Below are 15,486 nucleotides of genomic sequence, written 5' to 3' on the forward strand. Positions count from 1 at the left end.
TGTCACAAAGCTCATCAGTCGAGGGGCGCAGCGGGGGGGGTGCCACAGGCCCTGGGTTCAAACTCTAGACGAGGCGCATTGCCCCTTCACAAAGAGCCCCCGTTTGTACAGACGCCCAGCTGGAGCAGGGGCTGCACAGGGGGTCCGAGGAGGATCCGCAGGAAATCGACCAGGTGGGCAGATGCCCTGGCAGTGAGATCACTGAACAAAGTTCCAGGGGAAGGGGTGGAAGCCCCATCCATGAATCACCTGGCAACATTAGGTTTCAGAGTAGCAGCCGTGTTAGTCTGTATCCGCAAAAAGCACAGGAGTACTTGTGGCACCTTAGAGACTAACAAATTGCCTTTCCTGTAGGGAACAGTCCCACCCCAGCTGCAGTGTGGAGCTGGCCGGGGCTGATCTCACTGGCCCTTTCCATCCCCCAGGGAGCAGTGAGTCACCACCTTTCCTTGGAAGCCATGGGGAGGGGCCGTCTGCAGCCACCGGCTGAGCTCCGCCTCCTGGGTGGGTTTGTCTGCAAAAGCAGAAGTGTGTCTGCATCAGCCTTGCCCACCACAGCCGCGGGAGCTCCACATCCCCTTTCCCATTAAACCCACAGTCCTGTTGGCTGGCAAAGGGGGGCTCCGAGCCAGTCTGTGCATCAGTCCCTGGCCTCTCAGCCTGGCTGCCAGTTCCCCGGGACATGCGACAAGCACCGCGGGCTCCTGCCAGCTGTGGTTTTAGCAAGTCATAATCATAAATCACTAATGGCCTCCAGCTTTCCTTCAGCCTCCAACGCCCCCGGGTTATTGCAGCCATAAAACTCACCGTTGTGCCAGCTATACGAACACCAGGCATCTGCTGCTGGAGCGAGGGCCCATGCCTCTGCCCATAGTCACAGCTGGCCAATTCCTGCAGCACCAACCCGGAGTGGCCAAAAAATCACGAGGCAGCCCTCCCCCTCCGCCCCCCGAAATCACGAGATTACTTTAAAATCTCATAATTTTTAAGCCAATCTGATGGGGGGCTGGGGGGAAGGGAACTGGGCTTTGAACATCCCCAGGTCACATTTTCAAGCCAGGAAGGTGAAAATTGTTATTTATTATTTGTGTTGCGGTAGCTCGTAGGAGCCCTAGTAATGGCCCGGGTGCCCATTGTGCCAGGCGCTGCACAAACACAGACAAAAAGACACTCCCTTGCCCCCAGAGAGCTCAAACTTACTATTTTTTCTAAATTGAAAGTTGAGACCCTTCCCTAATCACAGGACTCTTAGCAAAAACACCAAATAGCACGAGACTCACGATCAAACCCCAAGAGCTGGCAGCATTGCCCTCCTACGCTATTCAGGTCTGGTATCTTTCCCTCCCATGTAGTCTTGCCTGTGTTGGACGTACCACTGCCCGGGTGGCCTGAATACAGGGCTGGGTGCTAGGAAATTCTGGGTTCTAATCCCCACGTGGCCACCGACTCCCCATGCACGTAGTGAAAGTCTCTGCCTCAGCTTCCCCTGCCTCTAAAAGGAGAGCAACACTCACCCCCTTCACAGGGTGCCCTCCCTCCCACTGGGAAAATGCTGAGTACAATAATCATTGCTCACCACAGAAAGAGGCAGATACAGCTCTGGAGGGAAGTGACTCCGTGGGCAGCTCTGGGTGAACCCCCTTGCTGCTCAGTTTGCAGCCAGGAGTGGCCTGGCTCTCTGTGAAGGAGGCAGGCGTGGGGCTATTGGGGATACAATTTTGCTGGGCAGGAAACTGAGGCCTGGGGAAACTATACATCAGATCCACGCAGAGATTCTTTGCGTTGGATGGTTGTAACTGACCCTGAATTATGGAGACCATGTTTGCCAGCATGTAGCTGTACCCAGCATTCAATTTTCTTGGGGGAAGGAGACTAGCAGTGTTTTCTTGTTCTTCATAAGGCCTGTTACCTCTACAGAACTGCCCTGCCCCCTTTGGACGATGACATGAGTGGATTGTTATTATTGATGTTTCAGTAGCACCTGGAAGCTCCGGCTGAGATTGGCGTCTCATTGTGCTAGGTGCTGTACTAGAACTTAGTAAGAGACAGGCCTGCCTCGAAGAACTCACAATCTAAATAGGCTAGAGTAGGAGCATTATTCTGATTTTACAGATGGGAAACTGAGGCACGGGTTGACTTGTTTGAGTCGGTAGCAGAGCTGGAAAGAACCCACATCTCCTGCCTCTCAGTTCAGTGCCTTAAGCACAAGACCGCGCCTCCTCTCTGAAGGGAGAGATGGAAAAGAGGGAGGATCGGTTCCTGTGTCATGGGAGTTCTGCCTTGGAGAAGAGGCAACGTTGTGGAACCTGAGAGGGGCAAGAGATGCTCAGCATGGCTACAAATTGTACATTGCTACCAACAGCCCTCTCCAGCTTAAAGGGGATGTCCCCAGAACATTCCCAGTTGTGGATTCTGAGCCATAGTGGCTCCTAGGTAAATTACACCCTGCTAAATATTTTGAGGTTGCTGGAGATTTTTCTAGCCCAGTGGAAAAAACCCTTGAGGAACCAGGAACGTTACATTGCACTCTGACTCTGCCCAACACAGCAAGTGGTGAGCGTGCTGCAGGCCACACAGACATGCAAGGGCTGAAGTGCATTCTTACCTTTCAGGCAGGATAACTTAAGTCCCATGTTTTCATCCTTTTAGAGTGGAGTGGCTCATAAATTAAACGCACAGCGCTCCGGATCTGCTCCTCTGCTTCACGACTGCTGCAAAGAGACGAACATTTCAGAAAGCGCCCAGACAGGAAGCAGCACTGGTAGGTTTCTCTTGTTTTGCATTTGAAAGGTTCTCTAAGGTGGCTCTGTCTAGCTGTGTGTATATATACACACATGTACAGTGTCGAACTGGGAAACAACAGGAAGCAGTGGTGTTCATGACAGAAAAACCACTAACTGATGTCATGGCACTTGATGACTCAATGTTTGTTGTTTAGTTTAAAGAAGAACATTTAAACTTGGGGAAACTTTCAAACATAGGCTATTTGAGTGTGAATCAATTTGCACATATGCTTTTGTATCACCAGTGAATCATGGTTAGTGAGAACTTCGCCACTCCCCTCTTCCTGTTATGTGATCCGGCAGAGTCCAGCACTGTATTACGGGGTCACAATTGCTTCCAGAGAAACAGATGATGAGACCATAATCAGAGGAATCTGACACATAGGAAATAAAGACGGGCCCACAGCTACAAAGTTTGGGTCTGGGGTTTTAGTTCAGACTCTTCTCCGAGAGGAAGACTTTGCACCCACGGAGTTCACAGTCTAAAGAACCACATTCTGCCCTAGGTTATGGGTGCATACCTCCCACTGACTGATTGCAACACAAGCCTCTCATTTGGAGCTCAACCGGGCAGACCCTTGTGCCCAAAGAATCAGAAAAATTTAGGACTGGAAGGGACCTAAAGAAGTCACCAAGTCCTGCCCTCGGTTCTGAGGCGGGACCAAGTAAACCTAGACCATTCCTGACAGGAGTTTGTCTAACCTGTTCTTTAAAACTTCCAGTGACGGGGATTCCACACCCTCCCTTGGAAGCCTGTTCCAGTGCTTAACTACCCTTAGAGTTAGGTTTTTCCTGATATCTCACCTAAATCTCCCCTGCTGCAAATTAATCCAATTACTTCTTGTCCTACACTCAGTGAACATGGAGAACAATGGATCAACACCCTCTTTATAAAACCTTTTACATATTTTAAGACTGTTATCAGATCTCCTCCCCGCCTTCTCTTCTCTAGACTAAACATACACCGGTCTTGCAAACTTTCCCCATAGCTCATGTTTTCTAAATCTCTTATTCTTGTCACTCTCCTCTGGACTCTCTCCAATTTGTCCACCTCTTTCATAAAGTGCAGTGCCCAAAACTGGACACAGGACTCCAGCTGAGGCCTCCCCAATGCTGAGTAGAGCTGAACAATTATCTCTGGGGTCTTACATATGACACTCCTGTTCGTACACCCCAGAATGACGTGGAGCCCCATTAATTTCAATGGGGCTCTACATAGAGTGCATGGATCCGCTTGCCCAGTGCTCAGTGCAGGATCGGGGCCATAGACAGGTGCAATGCAAAGAATTAAGGTGTGAGTGTGGGAGCGGGTAGTACTGGGAGGCAGGGGGACCAGCACGGGCAGCATGAGCAAAGCATGACTTTTAAGGAGGGAGGTAAAGGAAGTGGCTTGGAGGCGTCACTTGTGGCCAATGAGGTGGAGGTAGTTTAGAGCGTAGGGGGTAGCATGGAAGAGGTATATAGCATAGGGTGGGAGAAGGAGAGAGACTGCAGTTGGAAGAATAGCTCCTGGCCTGATTCTGATCTCAGCGGCACCAGGTTTACACCAGCTCAAGTTCACTGACTTCAACCGAGCTACTCCTGATTTACAGGATCGGAATCAGGCTGTTTTGGTGTCTGGCAGCAGAAGAGGTTGGGCTGGGAGGAAAATACTTGCCAAAAACCAGATATCTTTACTAGCAGCACAGGGAACTCAGGACACACTGCTCATTTCTCTGTGCATAAACATTCCCTATTCCCGCTGTACTCCCATGGGAACTCCCTCTTGCTACCACCTAGTCTAATATCCACTCCATCCCCCACCGTGGGATGACATCCAGTCTTTGCAGTGCATTGACTCAGTGACCTAGTAGCAACTTTCCATCTCTGTTGGCTATGATCATATATATCAAAGGAGCCTGATTCTGATCTCAGGAAATCAGGAGTAGCTCTGCTGAAATCCTGGTCAGTAGCCATGTTAACTTTGCATTTAATCATTAACTTCTGCTCAGCACCTCAGGGCTGCCATTCGGTAACAACAGGTAGTAAAATATTAATTTCACTTTACATGCAGCCCGATTTTCTGGCCTTAGAAGTGGCGGCTGTGTGCCCTGCCTCAGAGAATCCAAGTGGCATTCTGGCTAGCCTAGGGTTACCATTCGTCCGGATTTACCCGGACATGTCCTCCTTTTTGTGCTAAAAATAGCGTCTGGGGGGAATTTGTAAATAACTCAAAATGTCCGGGATTTCCCCCCTCCCCCGGCAGAGCAGAGCGAGCGGCTGGGAGGGCTGCAGGAAAGTCACGGGCTGGACTCCGGAGCAGCTGTAGAGGAGATCCGCCCTGCATTCTGAGCCGGCAGCTCTCCCCTGCAGCCCGGCTCCGGCAGCACTGTGCAGGACCAGGGACCGGGTTGTGTGTTGTGCTGGGGAGCGCAGCCACGTGTCCGGCTCGCACAGAGCCCAACACCCTGTTCTGAGCAGCAGGGTAAGGGGGCCAGGGGGCAGGAGAAGGGGCAGGGAGGTTCTGGAGGGGGCAGTCAAGAAACGGGGAGGGGGGGTCGGGAGTTCAGAGGGGGGCTTTTTGGGAGGGTGGAGAAGGTTTTGGGCAGTCAGGGTACAGGTAGGGGGTAGGGTCCTGGGGGGCAGTTGGGGGGGGTCTTAGGAGGGGGCAGTTAGGGGACAAGGAACAGGGAGTCTTAGGTAGGGGGTGGGGTTCTGGAGGGCAGTTAGGAGCAGGGGTCCCAGGAGGGGGCAGTCAGGGGACAAGGAGCGGGGGGGAGGGGGCTGGGAGTTCTGGGGGGGAGCTGTCAGGGGGCAGGAGTGGGGAGAGGGATCGGAGCAGTCAGGGGACAGGGAGCAGAGGGGTTTAGATGGGTTGGGAGTTCTGGGGGGGGCTGTCGGGGGGTGGGGAGTGGTTGGATGGGGCGTGGGAGTCCCAGGGGTCTGTCTGGGGATGGGGGTGTGGATAAGGGTTGGGGCAGTCAGGGGACAAGAGGCAGGGAGGCTTAGATAGGGAGTGGAGTCCTGGGGGGCAGTTAGGGGCAGGGGTCCCAGGAGGGGGCAGTCAGGGGACAAGGAACGGGGGGAGGGGGGGGGGTTCTGGGGGGGCGGGAAGTGGGAGGGGCTAGGGCGGGGCTCCTCCCATCCTCTTTTTTGCTTGCTGAAATATGGTAACCCTAGGCTAGCCCATGGCACAACTTGGAAGGCACCTGTAGAGTGTACCCTGCACCAGGCAATGCTAATGGAACAAATGGAAAAGCTGGTATGATGGATGGCTCTCGTGTTTCATGCTGAGACACCATTGATTTCCCTTCTTTAATACTTTACCAAAACCCACGTGCTTCACTGCTCAGACAAGCACGAGACAAAACGATACCCGCAAACCTGCTTTGCTATTTCGCTGCTAGTGGCACAGCTACGGTGCTGCACCCGTGCTGCTGTAGCACCATAGTGTAGACGCTTCCTACATCGATGGTTCCATCCATCAGTGTAGTTCATCCACCTCTCCGAGGGGTGGTATCCAGGTCCATGGAAGAATTCCTAGCTGTGTCTTCACTGAGGGGTCGATCGACCTAACTACAATGCTCAGGGCAAAACATTTTCACAGCCCCGAGGGATGTAGCTAGGTGGGGGGTTACACTTAATTTAAGTGTAGACCAGGCCTTAGTGAAGCAAGGCCTACGCTCAACGTGAGGGCATTTCTCCGATGGTAACTTTTGAATGCCGCATCCGATCAATTTCAAAATGTCCAGGAATGTTCCAGGCATCAGTGGGCAGAATTCTGTTGATTTGGGGGAAAATCATAAAGCCAGAAGTGGGGAGCAGGGAACGCACCCAGCCCTATGGCATCTGGTTAGCACACCCATCAGCTGGAATTGTCTATAGATCAAAGACCTCTTTGATGGGAGTTATTAACACCCTCCAGTGTGGCAACATCCCCATCTGGGCTCTGCCCATCCTCCCAATGGCACTTGAAATGGGGACCCCTGGACATCTCTGAGACAGACAGAAAAGAAACAACTTAAATTACAAAGTGTGTGCGTCGGGCAGGGCACACATGGGGGGATTCAAGCTTGGCCAACAGAAGCAATGAAGTGTGTGACCCTCTAGACATAGGTAGGTTAAAACAGGAGCAGGGGGAATGGGAGACACACGGAGCCCCTGCCATGTGGTGGAGTGAGGACTGGGGGGCGGGGGAAACACAGAGCCCTTGGCAGTGGGGAAAAGGGGCACCCAGAATCCCAGGAATGAGGAAGGCAGTAGGAGGATTGCAGGGAATTCCTGAAACACAGGAGGATGTGAGAGCGAGAAAGCTGCTGGGGGCGGGGGGGGGGGGGGGGGGGGAGTTGTTAAAGAAGACAAGAAGCCCTTGGTGTGTGCAATGCGTTCAGCCTACAGAAACTATGAAATGTGTGACCCTTCAGTAACATCTTGCTAAACAAGGCTGGATTTTTTTTCTTGCCAGGAGACGGATGTTCTTGCTAAGATATGGCACTGGCCCCTTCTAAACAGCTTGTCTGTGTATTTATCGACATTATGTGATGGGATGATGCATTAACAGTGCAAGTCTCATGTTTTTCTATAATGCCTTTCATCACAAGAGCTGTCAAAGCACTTAAACAGAAATTGTTCAACACTGAAATGCAGCCAGCTCTGGGGGGAATATGGCAGCTGTTTCCCAATGTAAAGTAGCACCACACAACGAATTAGGACAGAAGGTGGCAAGAAATGCTAGGAAGTGTATTGCTTTATGCCAACACAAGGTTGAAATACACTCCATTTTGTATTTGCGAGGCGTATTCCCAACTGCATATTATTGAAATATTTATTTGCTGCTCTCTTTGATTTTGTCTACACTCGAAAAGTTTTGCTGGCATAGCTACACCTGCAAACCCTCCCAGTGGAGACGCAGTTTACACAGGCATAAAAGTGCTTCTGTTGGCACCGCTCATACCTGTTCCCCAAGGGACATAAGCTATGCTGGGAAAAGCCCCCATATGCTGGTATAAGTGTGTCTACACTAGAGCTTGTACTGGCATAGCTATATCAGTAAAAAGCAATCATACTCCTAACCAAAACGGCTGTGTCGGTGTCAGTTTTAAGTGGAGACCAAGTCTTAGGGATCATAGGATAAGATTGGAAGTGACGGGGCGAAAGCCTCAGCTGTTGTAAACGGAAGTAACCTCAGTAGCGTTATTCCCATTTACTCCATCTTGTCTTCCATCTCCCTCCAGCTGCTGGGACAGACTGTGCATCGCTTGTTCCCTCTAACCTTTCAAAGCCAGAGATCCCGCCAACCCAAGCCACATGTTGTCCTAGTCTTGTTAGGATTCACGTCACTGATAAACCAGTTTGTGGCTTGCGAATTGGGAGAGAGCTGTCTGGCAACAAGACCTGTGCTAGACGGGAGGCTGGATACGGCGAGATTGGAAAGTACTGAGTCAGTTGTGATTCTGCCCTGGCACGTCCAGTGAAACGTTTCTTCGTTACCCAAACGCCAGATACTTACACTGCGTATGTGTATCACTGGATTTCTGCTCCTCTGCAACAGAGACACCCCCATCCAGCACTCTGCCTGCCCTTGACTCTCTTTTAAAAACACATCAATCAACCTCTCTGTTACCTCCAGAACTTAAATTCAGCCACAGCTGTCCAGAGCAGAGCTCCGGGAAATATTTTCAAACCCACAGGGTAGGAGCCCCGAGCCCCGGCGCCCCCCACCCCACGGGGCTGAAGCCCCCAGCTCTGGTGCCCCACTGCTGAAGCCCAGAGCCCTGAATGGGGGAGGGCATGGGATGAGGGGCGGCTCTGGGAAATACTCTATGAGAATTTAAGCCCTGGTTACCCCAGATCAAATCAAACAGCCCAGCAAAAGATGTAATGCAATCCCCCAGGACGGGCTACCTCTGCCCATCACCCATCTCCTCACTGGCAATTGGGGAGAGGCCGGCTGTGAAGGTTAACTCAGGCTAAGCAGCTAAAGGTACTTATTTATACAGCCCCCATCCCCAGAGCACCTCCGGCTCAGGGCTGGAGGCAGGCCAGGGCTGTTGTCCACAATTTACACCTGGGGAACTGGGATATGGAGAGACTAAAGGACTTAGCCCTGGTCTACACTCCACACTTACGTCGTCACTTAGGGGTGTGGACCGACCGAACGCCCAGTGTAGACAGCGCTAGGTCGGCGGGAGGGCTTCTCCCCTCGCTGTGGCTACCACCTTTCGGGGAGGTGGATTCACTACACGTCGGTAGCGTCTTTCCTAATCTACTGATCCAAGTGGGACCCCAGCTCAGGCTCCTTTGCTGACTGCAACTGTGGCAGCATATGATCATCTTCAGAAGTTAGAGAGCCAAGCGCGCCTGCCAGGGCTCCTGGCTTCAGCCCTGCTCCTCCTGAAGCCCCGAGCCCCGGCACCCTGCCACGGGGCAGACGCCCTGAGCTCCCCCCTCCCCAGTCTGGCAGGTGGAGAATGGGAGGGGCGTGGGGGGCTTGGCGAGCTGCACTTTAACCGTAAAAGAGCCACATGTGGCTTGTGAGCTGCAGTTTGGCCACCCCTGCTCTATATACTTCCGACTTACACTGGGATAGTCACATCGGGGACGTGGCTATGAACAAACCCCGCCCCCAGCTGACATCGCTATGCCAACAACCCCCCTCCCCCAGTGTAGACGCAGTTGCATGGGCAAAAGAGTTCTTCCCAGGATGAGTCCCTCCCCCTGGCAAAATACTGCTTCTGTCCGTGCACACTGCATCTACACAAGGGGGCTATGGTGACGTCGGCTCCCAAGTATAGACACGGCCTTGGGTAGATAGGTCCTCAGGCCCTTTGAAATCAATGGAGCTACGCGCTCAGTGCGACACTACTCAGGGTGAATAAGTGTATCAGAATCTGTGGCTGTGCATTTCCCGTGTAGCCAAAATGCCCCTTCCCACTAGCGTTTGCAGTGCTGTAGCCGAGTCAGTCCCAGGGTATTAGAGAGACCCAGCGGGTGAGGTAATAGCTTTACTCCGTGTGGCTTGGAAGCTCGTCTCTTTCACCAACAGAAGCTGATCCAATCAAAGATCTGACCTCACCCACCTTAACAGGAATGTGACTAAATATCAGAATATTGCGGGAATTCCTGTTTCACAGGCAGAGGGGCCTGTGCCTGCTGCGGCGAGACAATCTCGCAGTTACCTCGAGCTGCCCCACTCCATCTGTTACCCTGTGCTTAGATTGGAAGCTCTTTGGGGCAGTGAGCATCTATTGCAGGGGTTCTCAAACTGGGGGTGGGGACCCCTCAGGGGGTCGTGAGGTCAGCCTCCACCCCAAACCCCGCTTTCTCTCCAGCATTTATAATGGGGTTAAATATATTAAAAAGTGTTTTTATTTCATGGGGGGGGGGTGTCGCACTCAGAGGCTTGCTACGTGAAAGGGGTCACCAGGACACAAGTTTGAGAACTACTGATCTGTGTCTGTACAGCGCCTAGCACAATGGGGTCCGATCGAGCCCCCTTGCAGAACAATGCTGCTGTAGCCAGGGCGGAACAGACGTGCAGAAGACAGGTGGATGTAGGTCTTCCTGTATCAAGGTTTTTACAAGCCCCAGCAGGAAGGGGCTTGGAGGGTTTGGATTTTGTTGGAAAGCTCCTGTCTGGTGGCAGCCCCAGCCTGGAATGCGTTTACATTGCAAACGAGCTCAGCCCCTGAAACCTTTACGCGTTTATTGCCCTGGTCCGGTGGAGAGAGACAAATGGACCCCAAACAACGTGGCGGTGACAGGCCCCCGGGGGCTCCGGAGCAGCAAGGGAATCGCGTTCCCAGGCGCAGCCAATGGCAAGTTCCTCTACGCGCTACCGCCACCCTGCCTGCGCCCAGCGCAGCGTTGAAAATAACGCCTGCCCAGTTCCTTGCGCGGAAAGGACAGGCTGGACGCCCGGGCTGTGACCCACGCGGGGCTGCGCTCTAGAACAGACAGACTCCAACTCCGGGGACAGCGTCTCCCATCAGAGGGGCCAAGCTGGGAGCCGGCTCTGCCTTGATTTCCGGGGTGTGAGCGCTGCGCCCCCGCCCCCCTGCCCTGCCCGGAGGAGCCAGAGACCGGAGTGGGGATTTCGGGAGGGATCTGGCCGGAAAAAGTTCCCAGGACGCCCGGGGAGGGCAGCCCGGGGGCTGGGGAAGGAGAAACTTACCGGCGCTCTGGTCTCTTTCCCGCCGCTCAGCCGCCGCAGCCCGGACCCGCTCCCGCACCACGCGAGCCGGAGGAAAGCAGCAGCCGGGCGAGCCGGAGGGGGGGCGCGATTTGCATATCCCTGCCTGGTGCCACCTTCCTGAGTCACCTCGCCAGCGGCAGGAGCGGCGGGGAGGGTCCCTCTGCTCCCCCCCTTCACCCCTGGGCTCTGCTCCCTCACTGGGGCTGCCTCTTCCCTTAGCTCCGCGGGGGCGGCATGGAAGCGGCTGGTGGCTTTCCCGGGGGGTGTCTCGGCCACACGCCCACAGCAAACTGGGGGGCGGGGGAGGCGCCCTGGCAGATCGGGCAGGGAGGAGAGGGGGCCGGGTAAGGTTGTGTTCAGCCCCTCTCCCACCTCCAGCCCTCACCCCGGTCTCTGCAGCGCAAGAGCCCTTGGGCGGCACATATTTCCCCCGCTGAGCAAACGCCTCTTCTCAAGCCCCTGAAACCAGTCAAGTGCTGCTGGAAACTGCCAAGGCCTCCTTAGACCCGCCAGACTGGGTCAGACCAAAGGTCCATCTAGCCCCGTGTCCTGTCTTCTGACAGTGGCCAATGCCAGAGGGAATGAACAGAACAGGTGATCACCAAGTGATCCACCCCATGGCCCATTCCCAGCGTCTGGCAAACAGTTAAAGTGTCTCCCTCCCTTTAAGGCCAACCTGTTTTATACTTCTTGGAGGCAGGGTAAGGAGAGTTCAGGTCTTTCTGTAGGCCTCACTCAGCAATACACCTGTGCAAGCACCACTGTTTCCCCTCTCCGGGGAAATTAGGGTGACCAGATGTCCCTATTTTATAGGGACAGTCCCGATATTTGGGGCTTATTTTTATATGGGCTCTTATTGCCCCCCACCCCCGTCCCGATTTTTCACACTTGCTATCTGGTCACTCTAGGTGAAATTGAGGGTAGAAGTTAGCCTTGTGACTGGAACTAATCTAATCACTTTGCTGATGCAATGGGCAAGCACAGATTCCATCCACTTCATTGCGCCAGAACGGTGGGGGCACCGGAGTCGCTTACAGCCGCAAAAACTGATTTTTTTTGGCGGGGGTAAGGGGTTGCCAACACTTTGGTGAAAGTTCCAGATCTGTGGAGAAAGAAGGGGCAAGTTTTCGAAGGGTCGCTTTTCCAACCACATTTCAAGTATTGTTGGGGTTGGGGGTTGGGTGAAACATCATTGCAGCTGGAACCACCACCCATCATTTAAGATAGCTGTAAGGAATCCTGGAGCTCCTTTATGAAACAAGAGCATTCTTCACCCCCGTGAAGCAAGCACATGCCCCTGCCCAAAACAAAGGGGCATGTGAGACCACTGAGGAATGTGAACTATGTAAGAGAGGGGTGTGGCTAGGTATTGTTTTGGTGGTAATAGTAGTGGGGGTGGGGTGGGGAGGGAGATGATGTGAATAAGCAGGAAAGAGAAGCAGAGAGACTACTGAGAAGGCAGCAAGGAAACTCCAGCCACATTTGGAAGAAGCACTGCTGAGCAAGACCCTAAGAAAAGTCTAGAGCGAGAGCTTTTGGGCTCAGTGCTGGCTGATAGAGGCTTAGAATTGGGGTGGGGGGACACTGGGCAGACAAACAAAAAATGCCATTGAGTTAAGTGTAGGAGCTCACTTTGCTCAGCCCACTGGGTTCTGACGAAGCCCGAGCCAAGAGATGGATGATAGAATTTACCTTGTTCAGCTGACCAGCTGCTGCTGAGCGGAGTATCTTAAGTGAACTGGCTACATAGTTGATGCCTTTCCTACAATCATTGGAAAGTGGAGCTAGTCCAAAAAGGGGAGACTGCTCAAAAAAATTCTCAAATTTTGAACTTTTTCAGTGAAAAACTGGGACAGTGTTTTGACAGCTCTATTGGAAGGTCTAACGGCCAGGAGGATCTGGTCCGGACTATAGGCAGAAAGTTTCTTCTATATGCCCAATGATTACAATGTGTACCCTAAACCAATTCCATTGTATTCAGTGTTCCAAGAACACTGGGATTAAGGGATGTTTCCTTTCTGACTAGTTATTACATGGCTGTACTCTAGCTACAGATCCTGTTTGAGCACCTAGAAATCACCCAGTAGCTGATAAGGTAATTTACATGGGAACTAGCCCACTGCCACTGTTAAAACAGTCCTAGAGTCGGCCTGGCTGGGAATAGCAGTCTCTCTGCTCCGCGACATTGAAGCAGGACTGGGTGTGAGCAGAGGAAAAGGCCCATCATGGTCAGGATGAAAACAAAAATATTAGTGGATAAACTGTGTGTTAGAGTAACTGCAGTCTGGTTTGGGGGCTGCAACACAACCTAATTTGATTGGATTATTTTATTTATGACAACAGGAGCAGCTTTTCCAGTCCCTTCCATCTGAGGATCTCAAAGCACATTAAACATGAATTTGTTAAAGCCTCACAGTCCCCTTTGGAGGAATGTTTCATTCCTACGTTAGACACAGGTAAACTGAGGCACTGAAGCTGGAGGACCACACAAGGAGTCTGTGGCAGAGGCAAGGCTGGACGCTCAGATCCTATTTCAGTGCTTTAAACAGTACATACGCTCTGCTTCCTCTGTCTCAACCCTGACATCCTTTCATTTCCTGCCTGCAACTGGAGCTACCACTAGTGGTCTCAAGCCTGGGACTGCGAGTTGCAATACAGGGTCTGAAGGTGTTTTTTAGCGCTGGTTGGCGTAACCAGCTCCACTGCCATTACAATGGCTGCAAGGCAACAGGCTCATGGTTTAGTAACTTATTTAATTGTGGACATTTATCTAGTACTAAGTATCGTCAGGGAGAGGCAGACAGCAGCTAGATTCCCTGGATGGCATCTTCTGGGTGAGGCTGACAGTAGCTTGATTCCCAACTCTCCGGCTGTCTGTCTCCCAGGTGAGAAGTTTCAGAGTAGCAGCCGTGTTAGTCTGTATCCGCAAAAAGAACAGGAGTACTTGTGGCACCTTAGAGACTAACAAATTTATTAGAGCATAAGCTTTCGTGGACTACAGCCCACTTCTTCGGATGCATCCACGAAAGCTTATGCTCTAATAAATTTGTTAGTTTCTAAGGTGCCACAAGTACTCCTGTTCTTTTTTCCAGGTGAGAAGCTGCATGACCTCTGGAGCGGTGAGCAAAAGCATTTAGATTTTCCTCAGTGTGCCAGCTCAAATACGCATTGGCCCTAGTGACTACCAGGGAAAGGCCTGATAGTCCCATTCCAAAGGAGCTGGGAGGGTGGTAGCAGTAGATTGGTTTCCTGTGGGAGGGTAGTAAGGCCTGGCTCTGCTCCAAGGGGTAGGAGAAGCACCTCACCTATTAACCACTAAGGAAAGAGAACTGAAATCTATAAGTACATTAGTATGAATTATAAATTCATATAAGTACAAAATAACTGCACCTGCCAGTACTCCACACTGTGCTGCCTGTAACCCATGCAAGCAATCACTATCACTCAAGCATCCCAAGACATTTCAAACAGGATTATGAACAGAACTTTACTCGTCTCACATTTGAAGAGCTAGGTTCTTTGTCTTCCTATTCTTTTCCCTGCCAACCCGCCATTTTGCTACCTGGGCCACCACTCCCTGATAGATTTTCCTCCATTCTATGAACATCTAGCTCTGACTTCACCGCTATTAACATGCAGTAATGACAGTTGCTGGAGGTTGTTATCCAAGAGCATACTGGTTAAAGGTCTGCTATATAGCGCGTGGGTTGTTTTCTTCCGGGGGTTGTGCTTTTTTACTGGCTGGTTCAAATAACCTGATGCATTCAATACATCTCATAATCTTCCCTAGGCTAGATGTTAATTAAAACTAACTGAATGTAGTGCTGGTGAGGGGTGCTGTATTGATAGCATGAAGTCTTCTATATACCAGCACCATGGGAACCAGCAGAAGTGGAAGTTTCCCCTCTGTCCAGCCAATGTGCTTCAAGCCTGAGCAAAAGAGACCACATATAGGAGTGGGAAGGGAGCTCAGAACTGGATTAGAAAGCAGATTGCTTGACTCCTAGTCCTGTCCTTTAACCACAAGACCCTGCTCATATGGTGAGGATCAGAATCTTGCTCCGAGGGCCAATTAAACAGTTTGGATCAGTGGGTTCAGAGGACAACTTATTAGCTGGACTTTGGAAGACCCCAGGTTTTTGTCATGGGATACTTGCTTCAATGGACCATTTGAGATGTTTCACTGTTAAAGCATCATTCGGGGTGGCCATATATATACCTCCTTGAAGACCACCAAACTCCAGTAGAGACGTTTGGGAAGCCAAGATAGGATTGTGTCACATGAATTTTGTGGAACCTCTAGGACAGTGGGTCCCAAACTTGTTCCGCCGCTTGTGCGGGGAAAAGCCCCTGGCAGGCTGGGCCGGTTTGTTTACCTGCCGCGTCCGCAGGTTCGGCCGATCGCAGCTCCCACTGGCCGCAGTTCGCTGCTCCAGGCCAATGGGAGCTGCTGGAAGCAGCACGGGCCAAGGGACGTACTGGCCGCCACTTCCAGCAGCTCCCATTGGCCTGGAGCAGCGGACCGCAGCC

General features: G+C 52.2%; 1 long non-coding RNA gene across 1 annotated transcript in view; it reads right to left on the minus strand.

Moving 5' to 3' along the window:
- Positions 1-15,486, minus strand: part of LOC117886833 — a 39,363-nt gene that overhangs the window by 17,329 nt on the left and 6,548 nt on the right. Inside the window, exon 2 of the long non-coding RNA XR_004648063.1 lies at positions 2,606-2,711. This is a non-coding gene — a long non-coding RNA (uncharacterized LOC117886833). The remainder of the gene's footprint in view (positions 1-2,605; positions 2,712-15,486) is intronic.

Source organism: Trachemys scripta, chromosome 13 (genome assembly GCF_013100865.1).
Source record: "Trachemys scripta elegans isolate TJP31775 chromosome 13, CAS_Tse_1.0, whole genome shotgun sequence".
Classification (NCBI taxonomy): Eukaryota; Metazoa; Chordata; order Testudines; family Emydidae; genus Trachemys; species Trachemys scripta.